Here is a 23,134-nt window from a genome sequence, read left to right on the forward strand (position 1 = left end):
TGAAAATCAAAATAAAAAAGAAATCAAAAGACATAAAAGTATGAAAAGCCCCCTTAAATTTTTGATGCATCATTTCAAATGCTGTGATTGTTCGTCTACATCTGTCCATGTCTATAGGCGTACTCCTGTCCAATTCCGTCAGTACATGTCATTTCGAAAAATATTGGTAAAAAAGGAAATTTGTCTTCAAATTTGAATTTAAATAATTTGTTTAATCTTTCAATTAATAAAATCCTGTCCATTTTTTTTTTTATCATAGGGAATGTTTATATTTGTTATTTAATATATCCCCTTCATGTCTTTCAATCTCTTTCTGAACCTCTACTGCTCGAAATCAAATCATCAACTCAGTTTATCAATAAATTTCTCAAACAGTTGATAATTGACTATTGCTTCACAATTTGTGAAATAAATAGCAACAAAACATATCTAAAAAAACATGTCATAATAAAAACAGACCAACTATTCAAATAAAATCCAGACAAAGATGTGAAAAACATAAATAAGGCAACCATCTCTCTTCATAGCATAACTGATGCTTGAAATGTAATCTATAATCAAATGAAAATAAAAATCAAAAAGAAATCAAAAGACATAAAAGTATGAAAAGCCCCCTTAAATTTTTGATGCATCATTTCAAATGCTGTGATTGTTCGTCTACATCTGTCCATGTCTATAGGCGTACTCCTGTCCAATTCCGTCAGTACATGTCATTTCGAAAAGTGTTGGTAAAAAAGGAAATTTGTCTTCAAATTTGAATTTAAATAATTTGTTTAATCTTTCAATTAATAAAATCCTGTCCATTTTTTTTTTATCATAGGGAATGTTTATATTTGTTATTTAATATATCCCCTTCATGTCTTTCAATCTCTTTCTGAACCTCTACTGCTCGAAATCAAATCATCAACTCAGTTTATCAATAAATTTCTCAAACAGTTTACTGACAAGAATAACATACATATACTCAGTGTATTGACTATTGCTTCACAATTTGTGAAATAAATAGCAACAAAACATATCTAAAAAAACATGTCATAATAAAAACAGACCAACTATTCAAATAAAATCCAGACAATGATGTGAAAAAGATCAATAAGGCAACCATCTCTCTTCATAGCATAACTGATGCTTGAAATGTAACCTATATACAAATGAAAATCAAAATGAAAAAGAAATCAAAAGACATGAAAGTATGAAAAGCCCCCTTAAATTTTTGATGCATCATTTCAAATGCTGTGATTGTTCGTCTACATCTGTCCATGTCTATAGGCGTACTCCTGTCCAATTCCGTCAGTACATGTCATTTCGAAAAGTGTTGGTAAAAAAGGAAATTTGTCTTCAAATTTGAATTTGAATAATTTGTTTAATCTTTCAATTAATAAAATCCTGTCCATTTTTTATTTATCATAGGGAATGTTTATATTTGTTATTTAATATATCCCCTTCATGTCTTTCAATCTCTTTCTGAACCTCTACTGCTCGAAATCAAATCATCAACTCAGTTTATCAATAAATTTCTCAAACAGTTGATAATTGACTATTGCTTCACAATTTGTGAAATAAATAGCAACAAAACATATCTAAAAAAACATGTCATAATAAAAACAGACCAACTATTCAAATAAAATCCAGACAAAGATGTGAAAAACATAAATAAGGCAACCATCTCTCTTCATAGCATAACTGATGCTTGAAATGTAATCTATAATCAAATGAAAATAAAAATCAAAAAGAAATCAAAAGACATAAAAGTATGAAAAGCCCCCTTAAATTTTTGATGCATCATTTCAAATGCTGTGATTGTTCGTCTACATCTGTCCATGTCTATAGGCGTACTCCTGTCCAATTCCGTCAGTACATGTCATTTCGAAAAGTGTTGGTAAAAAAGGAAATTTGTCTTCAAATTTGAATTTAAATAATTTGTTTAATCTTTCAATTAATAAAATCCTGTCCATTTTTTTTTTATCATAGGGAATGTTTATATTTGTTATTTAATATATCCCCTTCATGTCTTTCAATCTCTTTCTGAACCTCTACTGCTCGAAATCAAATCATCAACTCAGTTTATCAATAAATTTCTCAAACAGTTGATAATTGACTATTGCTTCACAATTTGTGAAATAAATAGCAACAAAACATATCTAAAAAAACATGTCATAATAAAAACAGACCAACTATTCAAATAAAATCCAGACAAAGATGTGAAAAACATAAATAAGGCAACCATCTCTCTTCATAGCATAACTGATGCTTGAAATGTAACCTATAATCAAATGAAAATCAAAATAAAAAAGAAATCAAAAGACATAAAAGTATGAAAAGCCCCCTTAAATTTTTGATGCATCATTTCAAATGCTGTGATTGTTCGTCTACATCTGTCCATGTCTATAGGCGTACTCCTGTCCAATTCCGTCAGTACATGTCATTTCGAAAAATATTGGTAAAAAAGGAAATTTGTCTTCAAATTTGAATTTAAATAATTTGTTTAATCTTTCAATTAATAAAATCCTGTCCATTTTTTTTTTTATCATAGGGAATGTTTATATTTGTTATTTAATATATCCCCTTCATGTCTTTCAATCTCTTTCTGAACCTCTACTGCTCGAAATCAAATCATCAACTCAGTTTATCAATAAATTTCTCAAACAGTTGATAATTGACTATTGCTTCACAATTTGTGAAATAAATAGCAACAAAACATATCTAAAAAAACATGTCATAATAAAAACAGACCAACTATTCAAATAAAATCCAGACAAAGATGTGAAAAACATAAATAAGGCAACCATCTCTCTTCATAGCATAACTGATGCTTGAAATGTAATCTATAATCAAATGAAAATAAAAATCAAAAAGAAATCAAAAGACATAAAAGTATGAAAAGCCCCCTTAAATTTTTGATGCATCATTTCAAATGCTGTGATTGTTCGTCTACATCTGTCCATGTCTATAGGCGTACTCCTGTCCAATTCCGTCAGTACATGTCATTTCGAAAAGTGTTGGTAAAAAAGGAAATTTGTCTTCAAATTTGAATTTAAATAATTTGTTTAATCTTTCAATTAATAAAATCCTGTCCATTTTTTTTTTATCATAGGGAATGTTTATATTTGTTATTTAATATATCCCCTTCATGTCTTTCAATCTCTTTCTGAACCTCTACTGCTCGAAATCAAATCATCAACTCAGTTTATCAATAAATTTCTCAAACAGTTTACTGACAAGAATAACATACATATACTCAGTGTATTGACTATTGCTTCACAATTTGTGAAATAAATAGCAACAAAACATATCTAAAAAAACATGTCATAATAAAAACAGACCAACTATTCAAATAAAATCCAGACAATGATGTGAAAAAGATAAATAAGGCAACCATCTCTCTTCATAGCATAACTGATGCTTGAAATGTAACCTATATACAAATGAAAATCAAAATGAAAAAGAAATCAAAAGACATGAAAGTATGAAAAGCCCCCTTAAATTTTTGATGCATCATTTCAAATGCTGTGATTGTTCGTCTACATCTGTCCATGTCTATAGGCGTACTCCTGTCCAATTCCGTCAGTACATGTCATTTCGAAAAGTGTTGGTAAAAAAGGAAATTTGTCTTCAAATTTGAATTTGAATAATTTGTTTAATCTTTCAATTAATAAAATCCTGTCCATTTTTTTTTTATCATAGGGAATGTTTATATTTGTTATTTAATATATCCCCTTCATGTCTTTCAATCTCTTTCTGAACCTCTACTGCTCGAAATCAAATCATCAACTCAGTTTATCAATAAATTTCTCAAACAGTTTACTGACAAGAATAAAATTGAGAATGGAAATGGGGAATGTGTCAAAGAGACAACAAACCGACCAAATAAAAAAACAACAGCAAAGGATCACCAACAGGTCCTGTCCAATTCCGTCAGTACATGTCACTTCCAAAACATATATATACTCAGTGTACTGACTATTGCTTCACAATTTGTGAAATAAATAGCAACAAAACATATCTTAAAAAACATGTCATAATAAAAACAGACCAACTATTCAAATAAAATCCAGACAAAGATGTGAAAAACATAAATAAGGCAACCATCTCTCTTCATAGCATAACTGATGCTTGAAATGTAACCTATAATCAAATGAAAATCAAAATGAAATAGAAATCAAAAGACATAAAAGTATGAAAAGCCCCCTTAAATTTTTGATGCATCATTTCAAATGCTGTGATTGTTCGTCTACATCTGTCCATGTCTATAGGCGTACTCCTGTCCAATTCCGTCAGTACATGTCACTTCCAAAAGTGTTGGTAAAAAAGGAAATTTGTCTTCAAATTTGAATTTAAATAACTTGTTTATAATCTTTCAATTAGCAAAATCCTGTCCATTTCTTTTTTATCATAGGGAATGTTTATATTTTTTATTTAATATATCCCCTTCATGTCTTTCAATCTCTTTCTGAACCTCTACTGCTCAAAATCAAATCATCAACTCAGTTTATCAATAAATTTCTCAAACAGTTGATAATTGACTATTGCTTCACAATTTGTGAAATAAATAGCAACAAAACATATCTAAAAAAACATGTCATAATAAAAACAGACCAACTATTCAAATAAAATCCAGACAAAGATGTGAAAAACATAAATAAGGCAACCATCTCTCTTCATAGCATAACTGATGCTTGAAATGTAACCTATAATCAAATGAAAATCAAAATGAAAAAGAAATCAAAAGACATAAAAGTATGAAAAGCCCCCTTAAATTTTTGATGCATCATTTCAAATGCTGTGATTGTTCGTCTTCATCTGTCCATGTCTATAGGCGTACTCCTGTCCAATTCCGTCAGTACATGTCATTTCGAAAAGTGTTGGTAAAAAAGGAAATTTGTCTTCAAATTTGAATTTAAATAATTTGTTTAATCTTTCAATTAATAAAATCCTGTCTATTTTTTTTTTTATCATAGGGAATGTTTATATTTGTTATTTAATATTTATTATATATATATTCCCCTTCATGTCTTTCAATCTCTTTCTGAACCTCTACTGCTCGAAATCAAATCATCAACTCAGTTTATCAATAAATTTCTCAAACAGTTGATAATTGACTATTGCTTCACAATTTGTGAAATAAATAGCAACAAAACATATCTAAAAAAACATGTCATAATAAAAACAGACCAACTATTCAAATAAAATCCAGACAAAGATGTGAAAAACATAAATAAGGCAACCATCTCTCTTCATAGCATAACTGATGCTTGAAATGTAACCTATAATCAAATGAAAATCAAAATGAAAAAGAAATCAAAAGACATAAAAGTATGGAAAGCCCCCTTAAATTTTTGATGCATCATTTCAAATGCTGTGATTGTTCGTCTACATCTGTCCATGTCTATAGGCGTACTCCTGTCCAATTCCGTCAGTACATGTCATTTCGAAAAGTGTTGGTAAAAAAGGAAATTTGTCTTCAAATTTGAATTTAAATAATTTGTTTAATCTTTCAATTAATAAAATCCTGTCCATTTTTTTTTATCATAGGGAATGTTTATATTTGTTATTTAATATATCCCCTTCATGTCTTTCAATCTCTTTCTGAACCTCTACTGTTCGAAATCAAATCATCAACTCAGTTTATCAATAAATTTCTCAAACAGTTGATAATTGACTATTGCTTCACAATTTGTGAAATAAATAGCAACAAAACATATCTAAAAAAACATGTCATAATAAAAACAGACCACCTATTCAAATAAAATCCAGACAATGATGTGAAAAACATAAATAAGGCAACCATCTCTCTTCATAGCATAACTGATGCTTGAAATGTAACCTATAATCAAATGAAAATCAAAATGAAAAAGAAATCAAAAGACATAAAAGTATGAAAAGCCCCCTTAAATTTTTGATGCATCATATCAAATGCTGTGATTGTTCGTCTACATCTGTCCATGTCTATAGGCGTACTCCTGTCCAATTCCGTCAGTACATGTCATTTCGAAAAATATTGGTAAAAAAGGAAATTTGTCTTCAAATTTGAATTTAAATAACTTGTTTATAATCTTTCAATTAACAAAATCCTGTCCATTTCTTTTTTATCATAGGGAATGTTTATATTTTTTATTTAATATATCCCCTTCATGTCTTTCAATCCCTTTCTGAACCTCTACTGCTCGAAATCAAACCATCAACTCAGTTTATCAATAAATTTCTCAAACAGTTTACTGACAAGAATAACATACATAATATACTCAGTGTATTGACTATTGCTTCACAATTTGTGAAATAAATAGCAACAAAACATATCTAAAAAAACATGTCATAATAAAAACAGACCAACTATTCAAATAAAATCCAGACAAAGATGTGAAAAACATAAATAAGGCAACCATCTCTCTTCATAGCATAACTGATGCTTGAAATGTAACCTATAATCAAATGAAAATCAAAATGAAAAAGAAATCAAAAGACATGAAAGTATGAAAAGCCCCCTTAAATTTTTGATGCATCATTTCAAATGCTGTGATTGTTCGTCTACATCTGTCCATGTCTATAGGCGTACTCCTGTCCAATTTCGTCAGAACATGTCACTTCCAAAAGTGTTGGTAAAAAAGGAAATTTGTCTTCAAATTTGAATTTAAATAACTTGTTTATAATCTTTCAATTAATAAAATCCTGTCCATTTTTTTTTTATCATAGGGAATGTTTATATTTGTTATTTAATATATCCCCTTCATGTCTTTCAAATTCTTTCTGAACCTCTACTGCTCGAAATCAAATCATCAACTCAGTTTATCAATAAATTTCTCAAACAGTTTACTGACAAGAATAACATACATATACTGAGTGTATTGACTATTGCTTCACAATTTGTGAAATAAATAGCAACAAAACATATCTAAAAAAACATGTCATAATAAAAACAGACCATCAATTCAAATAAAATCCAGACAAAGATGTGAAAAACATAAATAAGGCAACCATCTCTCTTCGTAGCATAACTGATGCTTGAAATGTAACCTATAATCAAATGAAAATCAAAATGAAAAAGAAATCAACAGACATGAAAGTATGAAAAGCCCCCTTAAATTTTTGATGCATCATTTCAAATGCTGTGATTGTTCGTCTACATCTGTCCATCTCTATAGGCGTACTCCTGTCCAATTCCGTCAGTACATGTCACTTCCAAAAGTGTTGGTAAAAAAGGAAATTTGTCTTTCAATTCGAATTTAAATAACTTGTTTAATCTTTCAATCAATAAAATCCTGTCCATTTTTTTTTTATCATAGGGAATGTTTATATTTGTTATTTAATATATCCCCTTCATGTCTTTCAAATTCTTTCTGAACCTCTACTGCTCGAAATCAAATCATCAACTCAGTTTATCAATAAATTTCTCAAACAGTTTACTGACAAGAATAACATACATATACTTAGTGTATTGACTATTGCTTCACAATTTGTAAAATAAATAGCAATAAAACATATCTAAAACAAGAATGTGTCCTCAGTACACGAATGCCCCACTCGCACTATCATTTTCTATGTTCAGTGGACCGTGAAATTGGGGTAAAATCTCTAATTTGGCATTAAAATTAGAAAGATCATATCATATGGAACAAGTGTACCAAGTTTGAAGTCGAATGGACTTCAACTTCATCAAAAACTACCTCGACCAAAAACTTTAACCTGAAGCGGGACAGACGGACCAACGAACGAACGAACGGACAAACGAACGAACGGACGCACAGACCAGAAAACATAATGCCCCTCTACTATCGTAGGTGGGGCATAAAAACATGTCATAATAAAAACAGACCATCAATTCAAATAAAATCCAGACAAAGATGTGAAAAACATTAATAAGGCAACCATCTCTTTTCGTAGCATAACTGATGCTTGAAATGTAACCTATATACAAATGAAAATCAAAATGAAATAGAAATCAACAGACATGAAAGTATGAAAAGCCCCCTTAAATTTTTGATGCATCATTTCAAATGCTGTGATTGTTCGTCTACATCTATCCATGTCTATAGGCGTACTCCTGTCCAATTCCGTCAGTACATGTCACTTCCAAAAGAGTTGGTAAAAAAGGAAATTTGTCTTTCAATTCGAATTTAAATAACTTGTTTAATCTTTCAATTAATAAAATCCTGTCCATTTTTTTTTTTATCATAGGGAATGTTTATATTTGTTATTTAATATATCCCCTTCATGTCTTTCAATCTCTTTCTGAACCTCTACTGCTCGAAATCAAATCATCAACTCAGTTTATCAATAAATTTCTCAAACAGTTGATAATTGACTATTGCTTCATAATTTGTGAAATAAATAGCAACAAAACATATCTAAAAAAACATGTCATAATAAAAACAGACCAACTATTCAAATAAAATCCAGACAAAGATGTGAAAAACATAAATAAGGCAACCACCTCTCTTCATAGCATAACTGATGCTTGAAATGTAACCTATAATCAAATGAAAATCAAAATGAAAAAGAAATCAAAAGACATAAAAGTATGAAAAGCCCCCTTAAATTTTTGATGCATCATTTCAAATGCTGTGATTGTTCGTCTACATCTGTCCATGTCTATAGGCGTACTCCTGTCCAATTCCGTCAGTACATGTCATTTCGAAAAGTGTTGGTAAAAAAGGAAATTTGTCTTCAAATTTGAATTTAAATAATTTGTTTAATCTTTCAATTAATAAAATCCTGTCCATTTTTTTTTATCATAGGGAATGTTTATATTTGTTATTTAATATATCCCCTTCATGTCTTTCAATCTCTTTCTGAACCTCTACTGCTCGAAATCAAATCATCAACTCAGTTTATCAATAAATTTCTCAAACAGTTGATAATTGACTATTGCTTCACAATTTGTGAAATAAATAGCAACAAAACATATCTAAAAAAACATGTCATAATAAAAACAGACCAACTATTCAAATAAAATCCAGACAAAGATGTGAAAAACATAAATAAGGCAACCATCTCTCTTCATAGCATAACTGATGCTTGAAATGTAACCTATAATCAAATGAAAATCAAAATGAAAAAGAAATCAAAAGACATAAAAGTATGAAAAGCCCCCTTAAATTTTTGATGCATCATTTCAAATGCTGTGATTGTTCGTCTACATCTGTCCATGTCTATAGGCGTACTCCTGTCCAATTCCGTCAGTACATGTCATTTCGAAAAGTGTTGGTAAAAAAGGAAATTTGTCTTCAAATTTGAATTTAAATAATTTGTTTAATCTTTCAATTAATAAAATCCTGTCCATTTTTTTTTATCATAGGGAATGTTTATATTTGTTATTTAATATATCCCCTTCATGTCTTTCAATCTCTTTCTGAACCTCTACTGCTCGAAATCAAATCATCAACTCAGTTTATCAATAAATTTCTCAAACAGTTGATAATTGACTATTGCTTCACAATTTGTGAAATAAATAGCTACAAAACATATCTAAAAAAACATGTCATAATAAAAACAGACCAACTATTCAAATAAAATCCAGACAAAGATGTGAAAAACATAAATAAGGCAACCATCTCTCTTCATAGCATAACTGATGCTTGAAATGTAACCTATAATCAAATGAAAATCAAAATGAAAAAGAAATCAAAAGACATAAAAGTATGAAAAGCCCCCTTAAATTTTTGATGCATCATTTCAAATGCTGTGATTGTTCGTCTACATCTGTCCATGTCTATAGGCGTACTCCTGTCCAATTCCGTCAGTACATGTCATTTCGAAAAGTGTTGGTAAAAAAGGAAATTTGTCTTCAAATTTGAATTTAAATAATTTGTTTAATCTTTCAATTAATAAAATCCTGTCCATTTTTTTTTTATCATAGGGAATGTTTATATTTGTTATTTAATATATCCCCTTCATGTCTTTCAATCTCTTTCTGAACCTCTACTGCTCGAAATCAAATCATCAACTCAGTTTATCAATAAATTTCTCAAACAGTTGATATTTGACTATTGCTTCACAATTTGTGAAATAAATAGCAACAAAACATATCTAAAAAAACATGTCATAATAAAAACAGACCAACTATTCAAATAAAATCCAGACAAAGATGTGAAAAACATAAATAAGGCAACCATCTCTCTTCATAGAATAACTGATTCTTGAAATGTAACCTATAATCAAATGAAAATCAAAATGAAAAAGAAATCAAAAGACATAAAAGTATGAAAAGCCCCCTTAAATTTTTGATGCATCATTTCAAATGCTGTGATTGTTCATCTACATCTGTCCATGTCTATAGGTGTACTCCTGTCCAATTCTGTCAGTCCATGTCATTTCGAAAAGTGTTGGTAAAAAAGGAAATTTGTCTTCAAATTTGAATTTGAATAATTTGTTTAATCTTTCAATTAATAAAATCCTGTCCATTTTTTTTTTTATCAAAGGGAATGTTTATATTTGTTATTTAATATATCCCCTTCATGTCTTTCAATCTCTTTCTGAACCTCTACTGCTCGAAATCAAATCATCAACTCAGTTTATCAATAAATTTCTCAAACAGTTTACTGACAAGAATAACATACATATACTCAGTGTATTGACTATTGCTTCACAATTTGTGAAATAAATAGCAACAAAACATATCTAAAAAAACATGTCATAATAAAAGCAGACCAAGTATTCAAATAAAATCCAGACAATGATGTGAAAAACATAAATAAGGCAACCATCTCTCTTCATAGCATAACTGATGCTTGAAATGTAACCTATAATCAACTGAAAATCAAAATGAAAAAGAAATCAAAAGACATAAAAGTATGAAAAGCCCCCTTAAATTTTTGATGCATCATTTCAAATGCTGTGATTGTTCGTCTACATCTGTCCATGTCTATAGGCGTACTCCTGTCCAATTCCGTCAGTACATGTCACTTCCAAAAGTGTTGGTAAAAAAGGAAATTTGTCTTCAAATTTGAATTTAAATAACTTGTTTATAATCTTTCAATTAATAAAATCCTGTCCATTTCTTTTTTATCATAGGGAATGTTTATATTTTTTATTTAATATATCCCCTTCATGTCTTTCAATCTCTTTCTGAACCTCTACTGCTCGAAATCAAATCATCAACTCAGTTTATCAATAAATTTCTCAAACAGTTTACTGACAAGAATAACATACATATACTCAGTGTATTGACTATTGCTTCACAATCTGTGAAATAAATAGCAACAAAACATATCTAAACAAGAGGCTGTCACAACGACGGCAAACCGGATTTATTAATATTTATTTGTGTCCTGGCAATATCACAAGAACCATTACTGATGAATGGGAAAGTGAAAATCGTCAATATCAAATTTGACCTCCATTTTGTCATCAGTATCAACATCTTAAAATTTGAAAAGCTTAGATTGAATGGTTCATGAGTAAATGCAAGAACGTGAATGGAAACGCCATTTCACAATCTTTCAAGAACCATAACTCCTGAACAGTAAAAGTCAAAATCGTCATAATTGAACTTGACTTTTAATTTGCCATCAGTAACAACATATAAAAATTTCAAAAGCTTTGGTTGAATGGTTCATGAGAAAATGCACAGACACGACTGGAAACACCATTTTTCAATCTTTCAAGAACCATAACTCCTGAACGGTAAAAGTCAAAATCGTCATTATTAAACTTGACCTCCATTTTGTCATCAGTAACAACATATTAAAATTTGGGAAGCTTAGGTAGAACAGTTCATGCGTAAATGCACGGACATGACTAGAAACTCCATTTTTCAATCTATCAAGAACCATAACTCCTGAACGGTAAAAGTCAAAATCGCCATTATTGAATTTGACCTCCATTTTGTCATCAGTAACAACATATTAAAATTTGGGAAGCTTAGGTAGAACAGTTCATGCGTAAATGCACGGACAATACTGTAAACTCCATTTTTCAATCTTTCAAGAACCATAACTCCTGAACGGTAAAAGTCAAAATCGCCATTATTGAACTTGACCTTCATTTAGTTGTCAGTAACAACATATTAAAATTTTAAAAGCTTTGGTTGAACGGTTCATGAGTTAATGCACGGACAACATTTGATTCCCGTCCGCCCACCCGACCGACCGCCCGCCCGCCCGACCGACCGACCGCCCGCCCGCCGTACATCCCCAAATCAATAACCAACATTTTTGTCACAAAAATCCGGTTAAAAAACATGTCATAATAAAAACAGACCAACTATTCAAATAAAATCCAGACAAAGATGTGAAAAACATAAATAAGGCAACCATCTCTCTTCATAGCATAACTGATGCTTGAAATGTAACCTATAATCAAATGAAAATCAAAATGAAAAAGAAATCAAAAGACATGAAAGTATGAAAAGCCCCCTTAAATTTTTGATGCATCATTTCAAATGCTGTGATTGTTCGTCTACATCTGTCCATGTCTATAGGCGTACTCCTGTCCAATTCCGTCAGTACATGTCACTTCCAAAAGTGTTGGTAAAAAAGGAAATTTGTCTTCAAATTTGAATTTAAATAACTTGTTTATAATCTTTCAATTAATAAAATCCTGTCCATTTTTTTTTTATCATAGGGAATGTTTATATTTGTTATTTAATATATCCCCTTCATGTCTTTCAATCTCTTTTTGAACCTCTACTGCTTGAAATCAAATCATCAACTCAGTTTATCAATAAATTTCTCAAACAGTTTACTGACAAGAATAACATACATATACTCAGTGTACTGACTATTGCTTCACAATTTGTGAAATAAATAGCAACAAAACATATCTAAAAAAACATGTCATAATAAAAACAGACCAACTATTCAAATAAAATCCAGACAATGATGTGAAAAACATAAATAAGGCAACCATCTCTCTTCATAGCATAACTGATGCTTGAAATGTAACCTATATACAAATGAAAATCAAAATGAAAAAGAAATCAAAAGACATGAAAGTATGAAAAGCCCCCTTAAATTTTTGATGCATCATTTCAAATGCTGTGATTGTTCGTCTACATCTGTCCATGTCTATAGGCGTACTCCTGTCCAATTCCGTCAGTACATGTCATTTCGAAAAGTGTTGGTAAAAAAGGAAATTTGTCTTCAAATTTGAATTTAAATAATTTGTTTAATCTTTCATTTAATAAAATCCTATCCATTTTTTTTTATCATAGGGAATGTTTATATTTGTTATTTAATATATCCCCTTCATGTCTTTCAATCTCTTTCTGAACCTCTACTGCTCGAAATCAAATCATCAATTCAGTTTATCAATAAAATTCTCAAACAGTTTACTGACAAGAATAACATACATATACTCAGTGTATTGATTATTGCTTCACAATTTGTGAAATAAATAGCAACAAAACATATCTAAAAAAAACATGTCATAATAAAAACAGACCAACTATTCAAATAAAATCCAGACAAAGATGTGAAAAACATAAATAAGCCAACCAATTCTCTTCATAGCATAACTGATGCTTGAAATGTAACCTATAATCAAATGAAAATCAAAATCAAAAAGAAATCAAAAGACATGAAAGTATGAAAAGCCCCCTTAAATTTTTGATGCATCATTTCAAATGCTGTGATTGTTCGTCTACATCTGTCCATGTCTATAGGCGTACTCCTGTCCAATTCCGTCAGTACATGTCACTTCCAAAAGTGTTGGTAAAAAAGGAAATTTGTCTTCAAATTTGAATTTAAATAACTTGTTTATAATCTTTCAATTAATAAAATCCTGTCCATTTTTTTTTATCATAGGGAATGTTTATATTTGTTATTTAATATATCCCCTTCATGTCTTTCAATCTCTTTCTGAACCTCTACTGCTCGAAATCAAATCATCAACTCAGTTTATCAATAAATTTCTCAAACAGTTTACTGACAAGAATAAAATTGAGAATGGAAATGGGGAATGTGTCAAAGAGACAACAACCCGACCAAATAAAAAAACAACAGCAGAGGATCACCAACAGGTCCTGTCCAATTCCGTCAGTACATGTCACTTCCAAAACATATATATACTCAGTGTATTGACTATTGCTTCACAATTTGTGAAATAAATAGCAACAAAACATATCTTAAAAAACATGTCATAATAAAAACAGACCAACTATTCAAATAAAATCCAGACAAAGATGTGAAAAACATAAATAAGGCAACCATCTCTCTTCATAGCATAACTGATGCTTGAAATGTAACCTATAATCAAATGAAAATCAAAATGAAAAAGAAATCAAAAGACATAAAAGTATGAAAAGCCCCCTTAAATTTTTGATGCATCATTTCAAATGCTGTGATTGTTCGTCTACATCTGTCCATGTCTATAGGCGTACTCCTGTCCAATTCCGTCAGTACATGTCATTTCGAAAAGTGTTGGTAAAAAAGGAAATTTGTCTTCAAATTTGAATTTAAATAATTTGTTTAATCTTTCATTAAATAAAATCCTGTCCATTTTTTTTTATCATAGGGAATGTTTATATTTGTTATTTAATATATCCCCTTCATGTCTTTCAATCTCTTTCTGAACCTCTACTGCTCGAAATCAAATCATCAACTCAGTTTATCAATAAATTTCTCAAACAGTTTACTGACAAGAATAAAATTGAGAATGGAAATGGGGAATGTGTCAAAGAGACAACAACCCGACCAAATAAAAAAACAACAGCAGAGGATCACCAACAGGTCCTGTCCAATTCCGTCAGTACATGTCACTTCCAAAACATATATATACTCAGTGTATTGACTATTGCTTCACAATTTGTGAAATAAATAGCAACAAAACATATCTTAAAAAACATGTGATATAAATAAAAACAGACCAACTATTCAAATAAAATCCAGACAAAGATGTGAAAAACATAAATAAGGCAACCATCTCTCTTCATAGCATAACTGATGCTTGAAATGTAACCTATATACAAATGAAAATCAAAATGAAAAAGAAATCAAAAGACATGAAAGTATGAAAAGCCCCCTTAAATTTTTGATGCATCATTTCAAATGCTGTGATTGTTCGTCTACATCTGTCCATGTCTATAGGCGTACTCCTGTCCAATTCCGTCAGTACATGTCACTTCCAAAAGTGTTGGTAAAAAAGGAAATTTGTCTTCAAATTTGAATTTAAATAATTTGTTTAATCTTTCATTTAATAAAATCCTGTCCATTTTTTTTATCATAGGGAATGTTTATATTTGTTATTTAATATATCCCCTTCATGTCTTTCAATCTCTTTCTGAACCTCTACTGCTCGAAATCAAATCATCAACTCAGTTTATCAATAAATTTCTCAAACAGTTTACTGACAAGAATAACATACATATACTCAGTGTATTGACTATTGCTTCAGAATCTGTGAAATAAATAGCAACAAAACATATCTAAAAAAACATGTCATAATAAAAACAGACCAACTATTCAAATAAAATCCAGACAAAGATGTGAAAAACATAAATAAGGCAACCATCTCTCTTCATAGCATAACTGATGCTTGAAATGTAACCTATAATCAAATGAAAATCAAAATCAAAAAGAAATCAAAAGACATAAAAGTATGAAAAGCCCCCTTAAATTTTTGATGCATCATTTCAAATGCTGTGATTGTTCGTCTACATCTGTCCATGTCTATAGGCGTACTCCTGTCCAATTCCGTCAGTACATGTCATTTCGAAAAGTGTTGGTAAAAAAGGAAATTTGTCTTCAAATTTGAATTTAAATAATTTGTTTAATCTTTCAATTAATAAAATCCTGTCCATTTTTTTTTTATCATAGGGAATGTTTATATTTGTTATTTAATATATCCCCTTCATGTCTTTCAATCTCTTTCTGAACCTCTACTGCTCGAAATCAAATCATCAACTCAGTTTATCAATAAATTTCTCAAACAGTTAACTGACAAGAATAACATACATATACTCAGTGTATTGACTATTGCTTCACAATTTGTGAAATAAATAGCAACAAAACATATCTAAAAAAACATGTCATAATAAAAACAGACCATCAATTCAAATAAAATCCAGACAAAGATGTGAAAAACATAAATAAGGCAACCATCTCTCTTCATAGCATAACTGATGCTTGAAATGTAACCTATATACAAATGAAAATCAAAATGAAAAAGAAATCAACAGACATGAAAGTATGAAAAGCCCCCTTAAATTTTTGATGCATCATTTCAAATGCTGTGATTGTTCGTCTACATCTGTCCATGTCTATAGGCGTACTCCTGTCCAATTCCGTCAGTACATGTCACTTCCAAAAGTGTTGGTAAAAAAGGAAATTTGTCTTTCAATTCGAATTTAAATAACTTGTTTAATCTTTCAATTAATAAAATCCTGTCCATTTTTTTTTTTTATATCATAGGGAATGTTTATATTTGTTATTTAATATATCCCCTTCATGTCTTTCAATCTCTTTCTGAACCTCTACTGCTCGAAATCAAATCATCAACTCAGTTTATCAATAAATTTCTCAAACAGTTTACTGACAAGAATAACATACATATACTCAGTGTATTGACTATTGCTTCAGAATCTGTGAAATAAATAGCAACAAAACATATCTAAAAAAACATGTCATAATAAAAACAGACCAACTATTCAAATAAAATCCAGACAAAGATGTGAAAAACATAAATAAGGCAACCATCTCTCTTCATAGCATAACTGATGCTTGAAATGTAACCTATAATCAAATGAAAATCAAAATCAAAAAGAAATCAAAAGACATAAAAGTATGAAAAGCCCCCTTAAATTTTTGATGCATCATTTCAAATGCTGTGATTGTTCGTCTACATCTGTCCATGTCTATAGGCGTACTCCTGTCCAATTCCGTCAGTACATGTCATTTCGAAAAGTGTTGGTAAAAAAGGAAATTTGTCTTCAAATTTGAATTTAAATAATTTGTTTAATCTTTCAATTAATAAAATCCTGTCCATTTTTTTTTTTATCATAGGGAATGTTTATATTTGTTATTTAATATATCCCCTTCATGTCTTTCAATCTCTTTCTGAACCTCTACTGCTCGAAATCAAATCATCAACTCAGTTTATCAATAAATTTCTCAAACAGTTTACTGACAAGAATAACATACATATACTCAGTGTATTGACTATTGCTTCACAATTTGTGAAATAAATAGCAACAAAACATATCTAAAAAAACATGTCATAATAAAAACAGACCATCAATTCAAATAAAATCCAGACAAAGATGTGAAAAACATAAATAAGGCAACCATCTCTCTTCATAGCATAACTGATGCTTGAAATGTAACCTATATACAAATGAAAATCAAAATGAAAAAGAAATCAACAGACATGAAAGTATGAAAAGCCCCCTTAAATTTTTGATGCATCATTTAAAATGCTGTGATTGTTCGTCTACATCTGTCCATGTCTATAGGCGTACTCCTGTCCAATTCCGTCAGTACATGTCACTTCCAAAAGTGTTGGTAAAAAAGGAAATTTGTCTTTCAATTCGAATTTAAATAACTTGTTTAATCTTTCAATTAATAAAATCCTGTCCATTTTTTTTTTTTATATCATAGGGAATGTTTATATTTGTTATTTAATATATCCCCTTCATGTCTTTCAATCTCTTTCTGAACCTCTACTGCTCGAAATCAAATCATCAATTCAGTTTATCAATAAATTTCTCAAACAGTTTACTGACAAGAATAACATACATATACTCAGTGTATCGACTATTGCTTCACAATTTGTGAAATAAATAGCAACAAAACATATCTAAAAAAACATGTCATAATAAAAACAGACCAACTATTCAAATAAAATCCAGACAAAGATGTGAATAACATAAATAAGGCAACCATCTCTCTTCATAGCATAACTGATGCTTGAAATGTAACCTATATACAAATGAAAATCAAAATGAAAAAGAAATCAAAAGACATGAAAGTATGAAAAGCTCCCTTAAATTTTAATGCATCATTTCAAATGCTGTGATTGTTCGTCTACATCTGTCCATGTCTATAGGCGTACTCCTGTCCAATTCCGTCAGTACATGTCTTTTCCAAAAGTGTTGGTAAAAAAGGAAATTTGTCTTCAAATTTGAATTTAAATAATTTGTTTAATCTTTCAATTAAGAAAATCCTGTCCATTTTTTTTTATCATAGGGAATGTTTATATTTGTTATTTAATATATCCCCTTCATGTCTTTCAATCTCTTTCTGAACCTCTACTGCTCGAAATCAAATCATCAACTCAGTTTATCAATAAATTTCTCAAACAGTTTACTGACAAGAATAACATACATATACTCAGTGTATTGACTATTGCTTCTCAATTTGTGAAATAAATAGCAACAAAACATATCTAAAAAACAAATGTCATAATAAAAGCAGACCAACTATTCAAATAAAATCCAGACAAAGATGTGAAAAACATAAATAAGCCAACCGTCTCTCTTCATAGCATAACTGATGCTTGAAATGTAACCTATATACAAATGAAAATCAAAATGAAAAAGAAATCAAAAGACATGAAAGTATGAAAAGACCCTTTAAATTTTTGATGCATCATTTCAAATGCTGTGATTGTTCGTCTACATCTGTCCATGTCTATAGGCGTACTCCTGTCCAATTCCGTCAGTACATGTCACTTCCAAAAGTGTTGGTAAAAAAGAAAACTTGTCTTTAAATTCGAATTTAAATAACTTGTTAAATCTTTCAATCAATAAAATCCTGTCCATTTTTTTTTATCATAGGGAATGTTTATATTTGTTATTTAATATATCCCCTTCATGTCTTTCAATCTCTTTCTGAACCTCTACTGCTCGAAATCAAATCATCAACTCAGTTTATCAATGAATTTCTCAAACGGTTTACTGACAAGAATAACATACATATACTCAATGTATTGACTATTGATTCAAAATTTGTGAAATAAATAGCAACAACACATATCTAATCAAAGAGCAGAATGCTCTGAGGGATACGATTGCCATATAGTTTTCATTGACACATGTATAGCAGTTCAGCCAACTTTTCATTAAGCAAATTCGTGAGATTTGGCCAAAATTGAAAAGATCAAAGAGGAAAAACATAGATCCAAGGATACTGCTGCAAAAAAGCATGAACATGCGTGAGTCTCACTCATTTTTGATAGCCCTGGCATTGAAGGCATAAAACTTTGCTCAGTGCTTGGAGCACAAAAATCATGCTGGAAACAAGAAATCAAGCAATTTCATTGGTTGATTTTCGGGTATGACTACAAAAAACCGACTCGAAAAATTTATGACCGCAAATCCTGGTACAGCTGGATAGTAAACTAATTCAACTGCACATGCAAATGTAATAATCTGAGTAGTCACTCAACTTTAAAAATGAATCCGGGTCCGTTTGCGGCCATTCATGTTCGCACCCTATCACGTTCGCTCCCATTCACTTTCGCACCCTAAACATTCGCAACCAATTTTTATTGGTTTGAGATTTATAATAACTTTGTAATCAAGTTTTGGCAAGTGTATTCCTATAAGTATGTGTATTTGTTGTTGTCATTGTCACACAATAAAGTAAGACAACTTTTTGTTTGTGCAAAATAAACCTTATAAATCATATTTCATTTAGTGTATTACTACATCTTTATTTCATTTCTTCAAAATAAAGTGAGATTCTGACGGGTTTTTTTTTGTGTTGAATAAATTGATCATATTTTGGAAAGTATATTGCTTTTATTTTTTGTTCCATAGTTTTGGATCAATGGGGCAAAGCTATAAAAAAAAAAACAATTATCTTGTGTGTTTTTCATTTAAAATCTTCAATGTTTTACTTATACCAAGCTAAATACATGCAGTATTTACATCAAAGCAATTTAAAAAAACAATCAAGATTTTCTAATTATTCAACTGTAATTTGATTAAAATTGGGTGCGAACGGACTTTGTGTGCGAACGTGCGAGGTGCAAACGTGAAGGGTGCGAAAATGTATTGGGCGCGAACGGACCTGATACCTTTAAGAATAGCCAATCCTGTATACAAGTGAATGAGCAATGTACTTATTGTGTTTTATTTGTGTATTATCAATTCCAAGTTTACTTTCCACAGAAGTCACTAAGAGCTCAGACTGAGAGTGAGAGAAGGTATTTCACTTCGTATCTTATCACCGTTAATTCTAGGAGGAACCCCATTTCTAACTCTTTAAATATTAATTTCCGTTGGGTCAGTGGGCATGACTCCTTTCCGTACACACTCCTCTGTTTAAATTGAGATCGTTCTTAATATAATACGACGTTTATCGACATCGAACAAGTAAATTTTTCTTGACCGTCGTAGTCGTATTGTATTTCGATTTTGACGGGAAATACTTTCGGAAGGGAGACAACTCTAAACGAAAATATGGAAGACTCCATTTCGGATGAAGGGGTGTTATAGGTAAAACTACATTGATTTTAATTTAAATGATGCATATGATTTTAAATTATGCAACAACAATATTAAACCCTCAATAGCAGACAGACATAAAGAGAATCCCATGAGTTTCAAATTAATTAATAAGCGGGGAATCCAGAGCAACTACTCAATCTGATACCCCTTGAAATAAAGAAAACTATACGCATGCGCATTAATACATAAACAAACCCGCGACTTGCGATTTGGAACAAGAGCGTTTATTAAATGATATGACGAATGGGTCTCCATTTCTTTATGAGAGTACAGTATCAGTTTCATAACGGTAAAATATAGAAAAACTTCACTTCAGTTCTTTTATGACAGAAATAGAATAATCGGAATTCAGAGAACTCTCTCATTTATCAATACTGGGGAATTCCCTCTGACATGTTTCTAAATTTATAAAAACACTAAATATAAATACTGCTTAATTCTGATTTTCCGTGTTGTTAAAAACACGCATATAAGTCAAGGGAAATATCAAACATAAAGATTATGAGAAGAACTTGACAGGAATGTTGTTTATGTTTAATCCTTTTGCTTGTTTTTACCTTTTAAAGCAAGATAATCATAAGAATCTGAGATGTTGCTGAATGTTTAGAATAAAACGGTTGACGTGAGGGAATGAGCCCTGAGTCAACGGTAAAAGTCCCCAGATTGCTTGAAAGCAATCGTATCCCAAAAAAACATGTCATAATAAAAACAGACCAACTATTCAAATAAAATCCAGACAATGATGTGAAAAACATAAATAAGGCAACCATCTCTCTTCATAGCATAACTGATGCTTGAAATGTAACCTATATACAAATGAAAATCAAAATCAAAAAGAAATCAAAAGACATAAAAGTATGAAAAGCCCCCTTAAATTTTTGATGCATCATTTCAAATGCTATGATTGTTCGTCTACATCTGTCCATGTCTATAGGCGTACTCCTGTCAAATTCCGTCAGTACATGTCACTTCCAAAAGTGTTGGTAAAAAAGGAAATTTGTCTTCAAATTTGAATTTAAATAATTTGTTTAATCTTTCAATTCATAAAATCCTGTCCATTTTTTTTTTATCACAGGGAATGTTTATATTTGTTATTTAATATATCCCCTTCATGTCTTTCAATCTCTTTCTGAACCTCTACTGCTCGAAATCAAATTGGCACATTTGAGCAAGTTTTCAGCAATTCAGCAAGAAATTTTCAGTTAATATTCAGCAATATTTAGAAATAATTCAGCATTACTTATGAATTTTTCTGAACACCTTGATGAACATTCAAAACCTATTATAAAACCTTTTGCTTAAAAATGGCTGAATTTGGCACATTCCAGCAAGTTTTTAGCAAATTTTCAGTAACAATTCAGCAATATTCGGAAATAATTTATCAGTAATTCTGAATTTTGAAATATTCAGAACCTTTAAAACACCATTTTTTTCAAACAAAAATCAACTAAGACTCTTTAGGTAAACATTCAAAAACTTTTCAGCATTTCTTTCTTGAATATTCAACAAAACAGAGGAATATTCAAGCAAATGTTCAGTAAAAATTTAAAAGAATCTATACTCAGCCATTATTCAGTCTTCAGCTATTGTTCAGGATGGGTTCAGACCATTTTCAGCTTTAGCTTACATTTTTCAGGAAATGTTCAGATGATTTTCAGTTCTAATTCAGGAAAGCTTCCATTGGTTTTTATAGTGTGTGTCCCTGAATATATAAGACTCATCAGTGATGCATATATCAAAATAGTTTAAAAGCCAAACAAGTGAAAAGTTGAAGAGCATTGAGGACTGAAAATTTCAAAAAGTTATGAACTTTTAACTGTCCAAAGTGAAAGCTTCCATGCTGTTGTTGATACTTGGGCCAAGTATTGTACACCGTTAGGTTGCCACATGAAAGGAGCAGTACAGTAAATCTACATGTAATCTCACGTCTTTCACTTGAAACATTTAGTGTCTATAACAGTAACATTAATAATATTGCTAAGACAAATTCTTCAATATATAGTACATATAGTGTGTGTCCCTGAATAAACAATGGAAAACCTCTACAATGATTATAAAGAACGGAGCAAATGAGGTCAAAGTCAAATAACGCCTTCTAGTTGGATATATATCTTACAAACACTCCATACACCAAATATAGTTGACAAATTATTGCTGCTCATTATTATTATTAAGTATCAGATACCGATTAACCTACAAAAACTTGAACTTACCACCATCCATGAAATGATGTCAAGGTCAATTGAGTCTTGTGGTTTTTCAAGAATTTAATTCAAGTTACGGGATTTAAAACAATTTTCTGTAGAGGAAAGCAGCATGCGTCTTGATCGATTTTTCAAACTAAAAAAATCTTTCAGAATCTTTCCTGTACTCCAAGGTCCCTTTGAAATTTTATTTTTTAATTATTTCAAATCATGTAAGTTATGAATTATAGATGAACTTTTAATTCTATTAATTCAGAAATTGAGAATCATATGTATTTTAAATAAAAATCAGATTATAATATATGTTAAAGTCATAAGAAACCTCAAATAAAAAAAAATAATGCATATGTTTTTTATAACTCAATGGATAGTTTTCATTATAAAACTTATGAACATATTTTTTTGTGAAGAAAATTCTTTAATTTATTCATATTTAGAAGAAGTTTACTTTATTTTAATTTATTCTATGACTCCAAGGACTTAGGGATATAACAGAAACGACTGAAATCCCAATTGAAACAGAAATAACCATGACATTGACAACAAC

The sequence above is a fragment of the Mytilus edulis genome, chromosome 7 (genome assembly GCF_963676685.1).
Source record: "Mytilus edulis chromosome 7, xbMytEdul2.2, whole genome shotgun sequence".
Classification (NCBI taxonomy): domain Eukaryota; kingdom Metazoa; phylum Mollusca; class Bivalvia; order Mytilida; family Mytilidae; genus Mytilus; species Mytilus edulis.